At 36.8% G+C, this 16,073-nt stretch overlaps 1 long non-coding RNA gene across 1 annotated transcript in view; it reads left to right on the plus strand.

Annotated features, from left to right (window-relative positions):
• The window catches only part of LOC126941024 (uncharacterized), a 94,804-nt gene extending 81,144 nt beyond the window's left edge, over positions 1-13,660 (plus strand). The window contains exon 3 of the long non-coding RNA XR_007721051.1: positions 13,467-13,660. This is a non-coding gene — a long non-coding RNA (uncharacterized LOC126941024). The remainder of the gene's footprint in view (positions 1-13,466) is intronic.
• Positions 13,661-16,073: the final 2,413 nt, after the last annotated feature.

The following is a 16,073-nucleotide window of genomic DNA, read 5'->3' on the forward strand; positions in this document are numbered from 1 at the left end:
GTTAAATGTCTTCGGATCTCTTAAACAGAGTTCTCCAAAAGCCCCATGTGGCCAAACATTCAGGCTAAAATTGCTGTATAGAGGCAATATATTAAATAAAAATATGTAAACACATAATATTCCCATATTTGGTAAAGTACAATACACGTTAGCTCTTAGTACTACTACTTGAAATGGTTGTCAATTTATTTCCCTGTTTTGATGTGAATGATTACATATTTTAATGCAACTATTTTACAGGATGTGTACATGTATACATCTATAGATAGAATTATGTAGTTTTGAGTACATAGCATATATATATGTGTGTGTGTGTGTGTATGTGTATATATATATATATATATATTTTTTTTTTTTTTTTTCTGCGGTGGATTCTTGCTCTGACATCCAGACTGGAGTGCAGTGGTATGACCTTGGTTCACTGCAACCTCCACCTCCTGGGTTCAAGTGATTCTCCTGTCTCAGCCTTCCTAGTAACTGGGATTACAGGTGCCCATAATCACGCCCTGCTAATTTTTTCTATTTTTAGTAGAGACGGACTTTCGCCATGTTGGCCAGGCTACTCTGAAACTTCTGACCTCAGTTGATCCACCCACCTCGGCCTCTCAAAGTGCTGGGATTACAGGCATGAGCCACCACACCTGACCCACATTTTTTTTTTTTACTCATATTTTTCTCTTTCATAAAGCATTTTGTAGTGCATAGATGTACAATGCTTCATTAAGTCCTGAGTAATTTAAAAAATTAACATTCTGCTATAAATTCTGTTTTTTCAGCTAAATATTCAGCAAATTCTGTTAACAAAATATGTGAACAAAATAATACTTAAAAATATGTATGGGCCAGGCACAGTGGCTCACACCTGAAATCCCAGCACTTTGGGAGGCCAAGGTGGGCAGATCATTTGAGGTCAGGAGTTTGAGACCCCTATGGTCAATGTGGTGAAACCCCATCTCTACCAAAAATACAAAGATTATCTGGGCGTGGTGGCAGGCGCCTGTAATCCCAGCTACTCCAGAGGCTGAGGCAAGAGAATTGCTTGAACCTGGGAGGTGGAGGTTGCGGTGAGCGGAGGTCGCACCACCGCACTCCAGCCTAGGCAACAGAGTGAGACCACATCTCAAAAAATGTATCTATGCATTTAGCTTTGCGCTTATTGGTGCTTGGCAGAAAAAGCTGGATGCACCCATGCAGCTTGGCTTGGTTACCTTGGGCTCCTTGAGCCAAACCAACCTGGGACCTCCTAAAGTGGGTGGCTTAGCAGACCACCCTTGGATGACTTCCAGCTGGTTCCCTCTCACCGAAATATATGAAAATTGTGTATATTCCTTCCATGTGGCTGGCTATATCCTAAGAAAAGCATTTTAAATTATTTTATTATATTTTCCCTCCATTTAAAGCATTTCAGTTTTTCCTCCATTGAAACTTATTTTCTGAAGTATTAGGGACACTCAGATTCATATCTAAAGGTTATGAAGCTACTTGTTGAAGATGTGAAAGCAAAGTCAAAATCAAAGATAATGAACTGTAAACACTATAATGGTAACCTATTGTTCAGGGATTTGTTCAACTAAGATGAGGAGTGTTTTAGTATCATAACAATACACAATTTCTGTTCCTTGAACAATACTGAGTTAAAACTGGATGACTTGTCATCTTCGCACTTTTAGTGCAAATAATCACAATTAATTTGTCATAAACTTATCAGGATATTTTATTTAATTCTTTTATTTTTCATGATGCCAATGAACCACAGTGCAATACATTACAAAACAAAACAAAAATACCAAGAGATTGTATTATAAATATCCCTTTAAGTATTAAATACTAGTAAAATCAACATTATCAGCTTTTGTACTTCTACTTTCTTCATCAGCTTTTTCTGCAATGTAATCATACCTGATCATCAGATCATATGAAAAGTTTAAAGTCATTATTTTATTCATATACTTCCAAATACTTAATTCCACTTAATAAAGAAAATTATTAATGAACTATATTTTAGTACCATTCTCTTTACCTTTGGTTTGCCTCTACTAAGATAATATTAGATTTTTAGAAAGTGTAAACCTGTAGTTCTAAACTGTCTAACATCTCTGGGTTTGTATTTTTCATCTATTCCCAGATGAAGAGAGCCAGGCTGCCTGGATTCAATGTTATCTTCATTTCTTAACTGTATCATCACAAGTAGTTTAATTCCTCAGTACTTAATTTTCTTGACCTGCAAAAATATGGATCATAATGATCATTAACTAATAAGTGTGCCATGAGGATTAACTGTGTATGAAGGGCTGATAAAATTATGCGTTACAAAGTAAGTGCTCAATGAATATTACTCATAACATTATGTAATGACATTTTTCTGTTAACGTCAGGAGAAAATTGTTGGGAGAACATGAAAAAATGGATTTAAGAGTTAAGTCATTTAGGTTACAATAGTGAAGTAATTGTGTGTATATAGCATATGCATTGTATAAGCAAGGGTTATTTTTTTGCATTGGTACATTTATTTTAATAATCCAACAGAATTAATATAACACTGATTACCATTAAAATACAAATGTATATTTTGCTTTGGAAATACAGCCAATGCAATTATTCCAATAATATGCTTCAATTATTAGGCACTTAAAAGATAAAATATTAATGGTGAGGAGGGTAAAGCAAAATCAGTATAATAAAATTGATTCCCAGTAACAGATCCCTTCCTTTTCACTCTGTAACCAGCCCAGTCTCTCTGGTTCCATATTGTTCTGTTTTGTTTTGCTTTGTTTGTTCAGTGCTGTTTATTCTTAGATTTTTCACAAAATCTATTTTTAAACAAACATGCAGTCCTATAATCCTTTTAGTTTTTAGTGTTTGTGCTTTCCTACTTTACTCACAACTAATTCTCTCTGAAAAAAAGCAAAAGAAAATCACAGCTTCGTTTCCAAAGACATTTATATTTTTTTAATTTAAGCAATCTAGAACCAACCATATTTTTAAACATGTCTGATACTGACACTAAAATAAGATATTCATTTCAAATTTAAAGATATAGCCTGAATTATTCAGAAATAATTTGGAATTGCGAAGCAATGCGCAATGATATTCAAACTGCAATTCAACAATAACTACATTGCTTCTTAAAATTGTAATTTAAATAACTATCTTTCATTTTAATCGGTGATTTAGACATTATTTTAAAAATATGACAGTTTATCTGGAATATGATGTAGCTTAACTGCACAATATTCTAAACTAATTATCTCAACAAATAATTTGAAAATAAGTTAAAGAGATCTTATATGACCTGAACCCCATTCCAGGAGATTTTCTTACAAAATACTTGGATCTTTCTGTCGCAGTACCCTATTATCTTACATTTCCAAGCACAGTATTATTTATATGTATTTAAGTTTTAAAATCCATTTTGGGATCTAGGCTCATAAAAATGTAACAGTAGCTAAACTGATTGATTCTCACAAAATATCTTTATGCATACCGCGAGCACTCTGAGTGAGAGTATCCAAATAAACAAGATAACAATATGTAATTTAAGACGTGAACATTTAAAGTCTGAGCCAAAACCATATGGTTTTAAATTTCCTTCCATGTACACCATTATACTTTGTGTTGTATTTTTCTTTTTTTTTTTTTTTTTTTTTTTTTTTTTTGAGACGGAGTCTTGCTCTGTCGCCCAGGCTGGAATGCAGTGGCCAGATCTCAGCTCACTGCAAGCTCCGCCTCCCAGGTTCACGCCATTCTCCTGCCTCAGCCTCCCGAGTAGCTGGGACTACAGGTGCCCGCCACCTCGTCCGGCTAGTTTTATTGTATTTTTTAGTAGAGACGGGGTTTCACCGTGTTAGCCAGGATGGTCTCGATCTCCTGACCTCGTGATCCGCCCATCTCGGCCTCCCAAAGTGCTGGGATTGTATTTTTCTGCAGGCCCTATAAATATACCACACCCCAAAGTACTTCCTTATATCTATGTCTTTATCTTTTTTTTTTTCTTTTTTTGAGGCAGAGTCTCGCTCTGCTACCCATTCTGGAGTGCAGTGGCACGACCTCTGCTTACTGCAAACTCCGCCTTCTGGGTTGAAGCAATCCTCCTGCCTCAGCCTCTTGAGTAGGATTACAGGTGCATGCCACCACGCTCACTAATTTTGTATTTTTAGTACTGCAAACTCCACCTCCCAAGTTTAAGTGATTCTACTACCTCAGCCTCTCTAGTAGCTAGGATTACAGGTGCACACCACCATTCCCGTATTGTTGTATTTTTAGAAGAGGTGGGATTTCACCATGTTAGCCAGTCTGGTCTGGAACTCCTGACCTCATGTTGACAAGGCTGGTCTTGAACTCCTGACCTCAAGGGATCTGCCGGCCTCAGCCTCCCAGAGTGCTAGGATTACAGGCATAAGCCACCGTGCCTGGCCCTATGTCTTCATCTTAATAAAACCCTCATATCAGTATTTTTCTAATTTTCTTTAACTTTGCCTGATGTGTCCATATTTAAAGGATTCAGTGAAAGAAATATGACATATTAATGTGTCTATTTAAAAATTAGGCTTTGGTGGTAATCACAAGTCAGCCATCCATACCCTAAATTTTGCCTAGGACTGAAACACTCTGGGTTGTCGAAAGAACACTGGGCAGCCTCCTGTCCTGGCTTTGGACTCTCGCTTTTGTTGGCTGTGGGACTTTAAGCAAATTTCTCATGCTTTCTGGGCCCTAGTATGTTAATTTGTAAGAGGTTTTGGATCAGTTTCCCTTAACTTTTTATTCTTTTCATATAAAGGGGTAGCTCTTATTTTTATATTTTTGTGAGATATTTATTTTTATATTTATCTTTATTATCTTATTTATTTTTGTGAGATAAACTTTGATCCTTTTGTTCTTATATTTAAAAAATTATTGTGCAGTGAAATTGACATTTTCTGAAGTGCCACTCTATGAAATGAAACATGTATAGGTTAATATAACCATTACCAAACCAAACTCTACCAACCACAGGTACATTCTCCACAATTATAGTTTTGTCCTTTGGAGACTGTCATACAAATGGAATTATGCAGTAAACATTTGGAACTGACTTCTTTCAGTTTCAATTGTTCATTCTTTTTTATGTACCAATTGTTCATTCTTTTTTATGCCTGATCGGTAGTCCACTGTTTGGATGTACCACAATGTTTGTATCAATTCACCCACTGAGAGGCGTTCAAGTTGTTTCCAGTTTTGGCCAATTAACAGAGCTCTATAAAGATAAGTATTTATACAAATATAAGCATTTATTTATTAGAGTAAGTACACAGAAGTGGGCTTACTGGTTAATACAGCAAGTATTTTTAACTTTATGAGAGAATATCAAATTTTTTCCAAGGTTGTAAAAATTTGCATTCCCGTCAACAATGTATGAGAATTCTAGTTGTCTTATCACAAGCACTTGATATATATATGTGTGTGTGTGTGTGTGTTTGTGTATTCATATACATGTATATACAATACATATACATAAATGTACACATATATGCATATGTGTGAATAATACATGTGCATATATGTATATACATACATGTATTATCCATTTTAATAGTGTAGTTTTATAATGTCATGGTTTCAATTTGCATATCCATGCTGGATAATGATATTGAACATGCTTTTAAATGTGCATTTGCCATTCGTATATCTTTGGTGAAGTATTTGAATTTGTTTTCAATTTTGAATTGGTCTGTTTTTCTGTTGGATATTGAAACTTACATGATTTCCAAATTTTTTTATCACTTTATAAGGATGCATTTTATTCTCTTAGCAGTTTTCTTTATACAGGAAAGTAGTTTTAAAATTTTGATTAAGTCCAATGTATTACTTTCCTTTTATGAAGTGCACTGTTGGTGTCTGGTCTAAGTACACTTTCCTAAGCCCCAGTACATAAAAAACTTCACCTATACTTTTTTTAAAAAAATTATAATTTCACATTTTACATTCAGCTATTATGCATTTAGATTTAATTTTTGTACAATGATGTGAGGATTAGATCAAGTCCTCCCTCACTTTTTTGCATGTAGATGTTCAATTGTTCCAATACAGTCTGTTGAAAAACGAAATGCTTTCTCCACTTAATTACTTACATCTTTGTCAAAAATCAATCATCAATCCTCTTTGTGTGGCTCTATTTCTGCATTTTCTATTCTGCATTGATCTGTATGTTGCTCCCTTTACTAACAGCAGGCTGTCCTTGATAACTGTAGCTTTATAGTAAGAGTTACAAACACATACTGCTTCCTCCAACTTTCTTCTTTCTTCTTTTTCAAAGTTGTTATAACTATCCAAATCCCTTTGCCCTTCCATGTAAATTTGAAAATCAAAGTTTGTCTTTCTGCCATTGGAAGAAAAATTACGCAATTATGCTTCGCATTCCTGGGACAGACCTTATTTTGTCACGGTGTATTATTTCTGTTATACATGGCTATTAATATTTTGTTGAATATTTTATCTAGGTTTCTGAGCCATATATACACATATATATACACACACACATATATATATGTATATATATGTGTATGCTGTTTTATAAAATGTTTTGGAATTTTTTTGTTTGTTTTGTTTTGTTTTCTCGAAGAGATAGTTTACTATTACTGTTAGTACTTAAATGTTTCATAAAATTCACATTGTGAGTGGTTTATAATTTGTAGGTTTTAAGTAATAAGTCCATTTTATTTAATAATATTTCTTCATACTATTTTCTTATATTCTTGCAGTGTCTGTCAGATCTGTAGTGATATCCCACTTTTCACTTCAGATAATTGCTAAGCTTTGTCTTTTCTCTTATTGTATTTTAATCATACTAAAGAATTTTGAGTTATATAGAGCTTTTCAAAGAATCAACTTTTTGTTTCATTGCATTTTGCACTGTTTTTGTTTTCAATTCTTTTGATTTCTATTTGTATTTTTATTTCCGCCTTTCTGCTTGCTTTAGCTTTGTTTTGCTTTAGGATTACACTCCACATTCCAGCCCACCTTTTATGGGTGATGGCCCCAGTGTCAGTTGGGTTTTCACAGTCTTTGCTGTGCTTTTAGAATCTGGTGAATGTACGCAAACCATTGGACAGGCTAGGACCTGGGCCATAATTAGTTGGTTTCAAAAGTCTTTGGCAGTAGACTATTAGTGTGTAAGGTTTTTGATATTGTGAACAAGTCCAGATTCATTCATGCCTACACACATTTTGGAGATGAAGTGAGTAGTTTATAAACAACTCCACGATGTTATATTCTGGAGTTTCTCCCTCTTTGCAATCTCCCTAGTACATTCTGGTTCCTGAGGCTTCTCTTTTGGTGCTCTGGGTAGACAGCTAGAGGGATGGTTACCTTACTCTATGATGCTCTCCAAAACTGGGTCCTTGTTATGGAGCCACGTGTGGTAGGACAAAGGGAGGAAAAAAGCAAATGAAGTTGTTTCTAACTTCTTGGAAGACGTGGAAGGAAAGAAAGACTCCCACTTTTGCCACTATTGTGGTATTCTTCTCGGTGTGCTCACGTTTAGATTTCCTGTGTGTTCAGTTCAGGCCAAAGAATACCAGAGTGAAAAATGACCATCTTACCACCTATTTGGTAATGATTCAACCAGTGGTTCTGGTCTCTTCCAATCTTCGTGCTTTTATCAGGTTGGTGCAAAAGTTATTGCGGTTTCTGCCATTAAAAGTAATTAAAAGTAATGGCAGAAACCGCAATAACTTTTGCACCAACCTAATATTTGCTGTTTGTAATTCTCAAATAAATGTTCCACCCATTCTTTTCATGATTTATAGCTATATTCATTGGAAAAGACAGGGTGAAGTGACCTAATTCCATTTTACCCAAAACTAGAATCACAGGTTAGCTAAATTTAACCTCTAATAAAATTGTTTTTGCACTTGAATTTTTCATAGTTGAGTATTTTAAGCAACTGCAATGATACCATATTTAACTGATGCTTTAAGTCACAAGTTAAAAGGAAAAGAAAGCTAAGAACAACAAAAGCACACACAATAATAAGACATACCATCATGTCATATACAATAATAACAAATTTGGAGATGGGACATTTCTGAGTGGGAGAATAATGCTCTCAGAGGCTCAAGTTGGGTCTGTCTTTATATTCTGTCATTCTCTCTTGTGAGCTACTTCCGTCCAGCATGCAGGATGGCCGCCACGTGTCCAGGGACTTTGTTCTCCCTAAACACTTGAAAATGCCAGCTGAGATGAAGAAACAGCCCCCTTCTCGGTTGGGCGCGGTGGCTCACTCCCGTAATCCCAGCACTTTGGGAGGCGGAGGCGGACGGATCACGAGGTCAGGAGATCGAGACCATCCTGGCTAACACGGTGAAACGCCCTCTCTACTAAAAATACAAAAAATTAGCCGAGGCTGAGGCCGGAGAATGGCGGGAACCCGGGAGGCGGAGCTTGCAGTGAGCCGAGATGGCGCCCCTGCACTCCAGCCTGGGCGACAACGCGAGACTCCGTCTCAAAAAAAAAAAGAAAAAGAAAAGAAAGAAACGGTCCCCTTCTCGCGGTCCTCGGTCAGAGCAAGAGCAATGTTTCTGAAATTTTCTCTCACAACTCACTGGACACAACTATTACTAAAGCAGCCATGGGTTACTTTCATTGGGTTAGACAGACCAGGATAAATCTCAGGTCCATGATTTTTCCCTAACTCCAGGAATATGCACACACACACAAAAAAAATGATGATATTTCTCAAGAAGAATGGGGGAGCAGTTACGACTTTTGATTGGGCACCCAGACTATTCGTCTCAATATTTTTGTGAGCAGATGCCCCTATATATCCCCAAAGTAGGAGGACCCAACACCAGCCTGGAGAAAATGGTATATTATTCTATGTTAACATGCTTAGAAAGAGAATGAGGAATTGACTTCACTGTTTGGGGATTAACATGGATCTAGACAGAATTTTAGTAAGTATTCACAGACAATTACTGTAGATTTCCTACAGTAATCACTGTAAAAATAAGATCTAATCACTGTCTTTCCATGAAATTCCAACGACCACCTAACAGCAGTCCCAGAAGTGTGCTCCCCAGTATTTCAAATCTATATATCATTTATCGAGAAGATAAATATTTTCCCCATTACATCATACATGTAGTACTTAATTCTCAAAATTTTCTTAGATGGTAGTAAAGAATGTATTTCAACTTACAAATTTTAGGTTATTTTCATGTTTAAATGTAATAAAATGAGATCGATATTGGCATTTCCTAAATATTTCCTATATCATAATCCAAAAGTTATGTATATGATAAAAATGAAAATAACAACTCTGATGAATTTTCAAAATCAAGGGTGTCATAAATGACCCCACATAAATATTATGCCAAAAAAGTATAAATGCTAGTGAATGTGTCTGCATTTAAATTTTGCACAGAATGAGGATTACAGAATAGACTCTGTTGTTTCAGGTATTAAAAAGAGTTAGTGTCCAAGAGACAAAAACAGTTAGAAGAAAGCCTAAGTCTTAGTACCATGTGGGAAACAGTTCACAAGGTTACACTGATATTAACTTGTACTATTAAACTGTGTTTTAATTAGTCTTTCATAATCAGTGGTGTGAATTTTAAACATGTCACTTAATAGTGCTACAGCCCTGTTCTGTCATGTATAAATGATGATAAGCATTCTTTTGTCTTTTGATAAAGAAGACTCTAGATGTAATTATATATATAGCATGCATAGAATTGTATCCTTATATATTGATATGTATGTATATTAATATGTATGTACATTTATATATACGTAAGAGGGATTTAATAAATATTAGTCTTCTTTATAGAGAAGATTTTGTGTGTGTGTATATATATATATATATGGAGGAACACCAACTCAATCTCTCACTTTGAACAAAAACGAAACAATGCTAATGCTTGGATCTGCAGTTGACAGTAATGCCAACTTATTCCATGCTTTTGCTACAGAAGGCTTACACCAGCCCCAGTTTCTAGCAGCCTGGCTTACCTGCCTGTCTTAGCTACAGTTTTTTAGTAACTCCCAGATTTGCTTAATTCCTAAGCATGTGCTTTGGTGTGTCTGTACAAGATTTTCCACACTGTCTCTCACTCTGGGCTTTCCCAGAGTATTTTAGACTTGTACAGTTAAGAGGATGCTGACCACAGCATGAGCATGTTTTCCTTGGATTATGCCTGTTTTTAAGCCCTCCATTCAGTCTACAGGCACTGTACATCCACCTGTACAAGTACAGGTGCAAAGGGCATTGGCACAGATCAATTCCAGGTCCCTTCATAGGACGCTGCAACATTGACCAGGAGAGATCCTTTCAAGATGAGAAATTCTATGGCCTAGCACAACTAACTTAATGGCCTTAAGCCTCGGTTGCCTTTTCCTGTAAAATGTTCTATACAGTATAATGTTATTATGAAAACGAAAAATATAATAACTATCATCAGTAATCATTTGATGCTGGTGATGGTACTATTACTATTATTACTATTACTCTTCCCATTACTATTAGTGCTTATTACAATCAGCTACACTGAAAGGGCTTCCTAGGTTTCAGGCACATGAGACTATAAGACTAAAAGAAAATACACAAAATAGATTATTAGAAGCATGAACAATTTGGGTTATTTTTGCAGATAACTAAGCCCTAAAATTATTCTAATGCAAGGACAAAAACAGACGAGTCCATGATCTTTTGCATTAACGAGGGATGGGTGCAATTTTGCCTATGAGAGTAGGCACTTGTGGTACTTGTGCCTCTTAATCAATCATCAGCCTCCCCCATTTCAAGGAAGCTAGGACCTGCCTTTAGCAGAATGGAATAAATCTCGATTAAGCTAACCGTGGCAACTGAATTCACCTTGCCAGTAATAGTGTTCAAAACAGCCTTGTGACATATTCTTGACCAACAATCCACCAAGGAAAATACATATGACCCTGGCAGTTTGGGGGTTTACACTGGAGCATTTTCCTCACTTAAATACAATGAATACAAAGAGTCAATATTTTCTTTTTTGACTTTGGGAAGTTGTATGAAAGTATAGTGTTTGGAGCTGTTGCAGCCATTTTGTGACTAAGAAGACTTAGTATCCTATCCATGGGCAGCATACTGAGAAGGATGGAGTAGAAGGAGGAAAAGATCACTTTATTAACAATGTCACTAGGCAGCTGAGTTGCTGACCTTGGAACTGCTCCACCACCACTTTTCTTCTGTGTGGTGAGTCTTCATTATTTAAGCATCCTTACAGGGAAATCAGCCTATGGCACAGAATCAAGGTTGAATGAGAATCCCTTGATTAAACAGGCCATTAGAAAGGAAGAGACTCTGATCCTGAAAATAATAAAGCATAGCCAACTGTCTTTATTATCACAGTTTTCTAAGTTGGTTTACCTCCTTGCCTTCCTAGAATTTTGCATTATTTTAAAAATTCATTTTATCCCTCAATAAATATAAGTCATTCTGGATATTGATAAATGATTAGGGGTAGTTGAGAAGAGACTGTAGTCACAAAAAGAGTGAGAAGTAGCCACAGTTCTAAAATTTGTGAAATTACTCCCCCCTAACAATTATATTCAATAACATATTTCTTAGAGGTTTTCATCCACTGATTCTCAAATATTTTGGATCATTGCCTTAGGAAGGGGAAAACATCTAATCAGGACCTTAACATTTTACACTTTTCTCCTTAACATTTTACACTTTTCCTTTTTAAATTGTTTTGTTGCCTGAGGCTTTGTAAGACCAATCTTAACTCTTTTTGATGATTATCTAGATAAAGATGATTTATGCACAGTTATTCTTGTTAGGTGGACTAAACCTTCCTCCTGCAAGTCACAGAACTGGTAACTTGTTCAATAACTTGTCCCCCTACTGGAAAAAACACTTAAGAGCATATCATGGGCAAACTAACTGAATGGCTAGGTATTTTCATTTTGGAGTCGGACTGACCAGGGTTGAAATCCCAGTTCAGTTACTATCTTAGCTCATTTGTGCTGCAGTCACAAAGCATCATAAACTGAGCGGCTTATAAGCAACATAAACTTATTTGTCACAGTTGTAGGGGCTGGGAAGTCCAAGAACAAGCAAGATCAAGACACTTGTAAATTCAGGGTCTGGAGAGGGTCTGCTTCCTGGTTCATAGATGGTCTCCTCTCCCTGTATGCTCACAGAATGGAAGGGGTGAAAGAAGTCTGTGGGACTTCTTTTATAAGGGTGTAAATCCCACTCATGAGAGCTCCACCCTCATGATCTAATCACCTCAAAAGGCCACCTCCTAATACCATCAATTAATTGTTAGGTTTCAACATATAAATTTGGGGGAACACAAAAATGCAAGCTGTAACAGTGATGTACTTTTGGAATGAGCATGGAAAAGTTATTTAGCTATTTTAAACTTACTCTCATGTGAAATAGTTGGATAATGATAACATTCAAAGTCTACCTTACAGAGTATTTTTAAGAATAAGTAGGTAATATTTACAGTATTTAGCCCAGAACCTAGCACATAATTTATGTTTAAAAGAAAACTTAGATATTATTATTTTTTAAAATAAAGTAGAATAAAATACAGTCTGCTTTGTCTTTCTTTCTTCTCTTTCTTTCTTTCCTTCCTTCCTTCCTTCCTTCCTTCCTTCCTTCCTTCCTTCCTTCCTTCCTTCCTTCCTTCCTTCCGTCTTTCTTTTCTTTCTCGCTTTCCTTCTTTCTTTCTTCTTTGTTTTTCTGTTTGTTTGTTTGTTTGTTTTTACAAGATCTCATTCTGCCACCCAGGCTGAAGTACAGTAACACGATCAAGGCTCACTGCAGCCTCAACCTCTTGGGCTCAAGTGATCTTGCCACTTCAGCCTCCTGAGTAGCTGAGACCACAGGCACATGCTGCCAGGCCCAGCTAATTTTTGTATTTTTTGTAGAGATGAGGTTTTGCCATGTTGCCCAGACTGGTCTCAAACTACTGAGCTCAAGCTATCACCCACCTCAGCCTCCCAAAATACTGGGATCACAGGCATGAGCCACCATGCCCAGCCATAAAGTACTTTCTTAAACATTCATGCAGTCACAGAAATGCAAAGTTCTACCATCTAAATAACTGGAAATATCTGCTGCATTAATTCAGTCGATATGCAGACACGTAGGCAGATTCTATATCCCTTTTGCCATAAAATGAGTTATTCAGATCTCCATGTAAGAAGCAAGAGTATTCAATCTTTCTAAAAGAAGAGCAGGCCCTTAGACCAAGCCCACAGGAGTTTTAACTCTCAAACTAGTCTACAATTTGCCAAAATTACCATTTAAGTCATTTTACTTTTTTTTTTTTAAAGAGACAGGTCATCGCTCTGTTGCCCAAGCTGGAGTGCAGTGGTGATCACAGCTCACTGCAGCCTCAAACTCCTAGGCTCAAGAGATCCTCCCATCTGCCTTGAGTACCTGGGACTACAGGTGAGCGTCACCATGCCTGACTAATTTTTTTCATTTTTTGTAGAGATGGGATCTCACTACATTGCCCAGGCCAGTCTTGAACTCCAGGGGTCAAGCGATCTTCCCACCTCAACCTCCCAAAGTGCTTGGATTACAGGCCTGAGCCACCAGGCCAGTGCTTGGATTACAGGCCTGAGCCACCAGGCCAGCCCCATTGAAGTGTTCGAAGCAGTTACTGGCTTTAGCAGCTTCTCTTCCAGGTAAGCTGACCTGCATTTTCTGTTTCTTTCTGTTGGTTTTCAGGATGATGGTTTGTCCTGTGACCTCAATTCTCTGAGGGATCTAAGAAAAGTCATTGGTTATCAGTTCAGTTTGTTCAATTCCGTTTTTTGGTTTTAAGGGCAAGAATGACAACTTCCAAACTTCCAAGATCTTTACATATTACAGTAGAAGCCACTCAGTGTGTTTCTTAGAAATCTGAGTTTTAAGTTTAAAAAGACTGTATCATCTGCAAATAATATTCTTCAAAACTTATGTCGATTAATTATATTCTCCTTTTTCATTCACTTAAGGCTCCAAAACCATTTCATAAAATAAACTAAAAGTAAAACCCTAAGTCCCCTAACTGACTTAACAGACTCCATTTTGGTCAAAGGGACCCCCGGGAAACCATAAAAGCTGAGTTCCTGGCCATGATGTGCCAGGAGGCCCGACCTGCCTCATTATACCCACTCCCTTTTGTGGTTTAGACACAACAACAAACCAGCCTTAATGTTAAAATAGAGATTAATGTTAAAATAGAGATTGTAAGACTCACAGAATGGATTCTTTATGGCAATAAGATAGCAAATAATAAGTAAGAGCTAAGTCAGAGCTAAGTCCATGCCAGGCAAGGGTTAAGTCACGCACCCCCTACACTTACAAATATGTTCCCACTGCCACAAAGCTTTTCTTCAGCAGCTAAACAACCACTGGCCTCCAGGTAAGCAAGATTAAAACAATTATGGCTCCTCCACTACCAGATGATGGCCCCCACCCCGGTTCCACAAGCCATAAGTAGAGCTTTGATTGAACTAAATAGCTGATTTCAATAACTGTCTCCTGATAAGAAACTATCAGCCTGGCACGGGCGGGTTTACAGAGGTTGCACACTGGGTGACTTTGTGTCCCTGCTTCACCCTTTGATGTGCACGGCCTAATTGTAATGCATTTAAATGTTAACTCTCCACCCCAAAGTGAACATGAGACACATGCAACATGCATGTTCACTAAGTACACATGTGTTAGTACTCCCTCATACATATTCATAAGATCCTTCTGTAACCTGTTGAATATGTATATTTGGCCAACTTGTTCAGCATAAATTCCTGCTTTACCCTCCCTCCCTCCAAATGCCTGTTTCCAGCTTCTGTGGAAGCCTTTGCTTCCCAGACTGTCAGAATGGCTGTCTTGCAGGCTATAACCCGAGATAAGAAATAAAGTCTCCTTTTCTAGCACAGTAGGGTGACTATAGTAAAAAATAATGTAATTGTACATTTTAAAATGACTAAAAGAAAGCTGGGCACAGTGGCTCAGGTCTGTAACCCCAGCACTTTGAAAAGTCAATGGAGGAGGATCACTTGAGGTCAGGAGTTCAAGACCAGCCTGGTCAACATGGTGAAACCCACGAAAAATACAAAACTACGGGTGTGGTGGCACACACCTGTAATCCCAGTTACTCAAGAGATAGAGGCAGGAGAATGACTTGATCCATTGAGGAGGAGGTTGCAGTGAGCTAAGAACGTTCCACTGCACTCCAGCCTGGGCGACAGAGCAAGACTCCATCTCCAATTTAATAAATAAATAAATAAAATGGCTAAAAGGGGATAATTGAATTGTTTGAAAACAAAGGATAATTGCTTGAGGTGATGGATAATCCATTTTACCCTGATGTGATTATTATGCATTGCATGCCTGTATCCAAATATCTCATGTAACCCATAAATATATATACACCATGTATATACAAAAATTATAAATTAAAAAGTCTCCTTTCTAAATTTATAAAGTATGTGATTTATAATAAATACTAATTTGTAATAAATTAATATTTTATTTTTACCTTATTTATAATAATAAATTACTATTTTATTGTTAATTTATTACCAATATAATATTACTTTTAGACAATTTTTTTTATTTTAAGCAACAGAAATTCTCTGATTAAATGGAGGAGTGTTTAGAAGCTCACATAATAAGAATCAAGTTCAATAGCGAATATTCAGTAAAAACTCAAAGTGCTTATGGATACCAGACCTTCACAAAATCACACTATAGGAAGTGTGTCGTCAGGGCATTGTTGTTCATTACACTATCACCATTGTCTCCGTATAGCATGGTCAATCTTGGAGGATGCTATATCGACCATGAGACAATAGTTCCAGCAACAGGTTCTAAATGTTCCATTTTCTTTGAATCAGTGACTTGATACTTATAAATCTACATGGAGTTGTAAATTAGGAGTGCATTAGGTAAACAGCTGATTTCGGCTTGGAGTAAACTCTAGGTGAGAAATACAGTGCCATTGATGAGTCTGTAACTTTCTCTAATCAATACAGCACAACGAGCTCTTGAAATCACTTCTTTCCTGAAAGGCTTTGCACAAAATTGATGAAGGGAGATATTTGCTGAT

The sequence above is a fragment of the Macaca thibetana genome, chromosome 18 (genome assembly GCF_024542745.1).
Source record: "Macaca thibetana thibetana isolate TM-01 chromosome 18, ASM2454274v1, whole genome shotgun sequence".
Lineage (NCBI taxonomy): Eukaryota > Metazoa > Chordata > Mammalia > Primates > Cercopithecidae > Macaca > Macaca thibetana.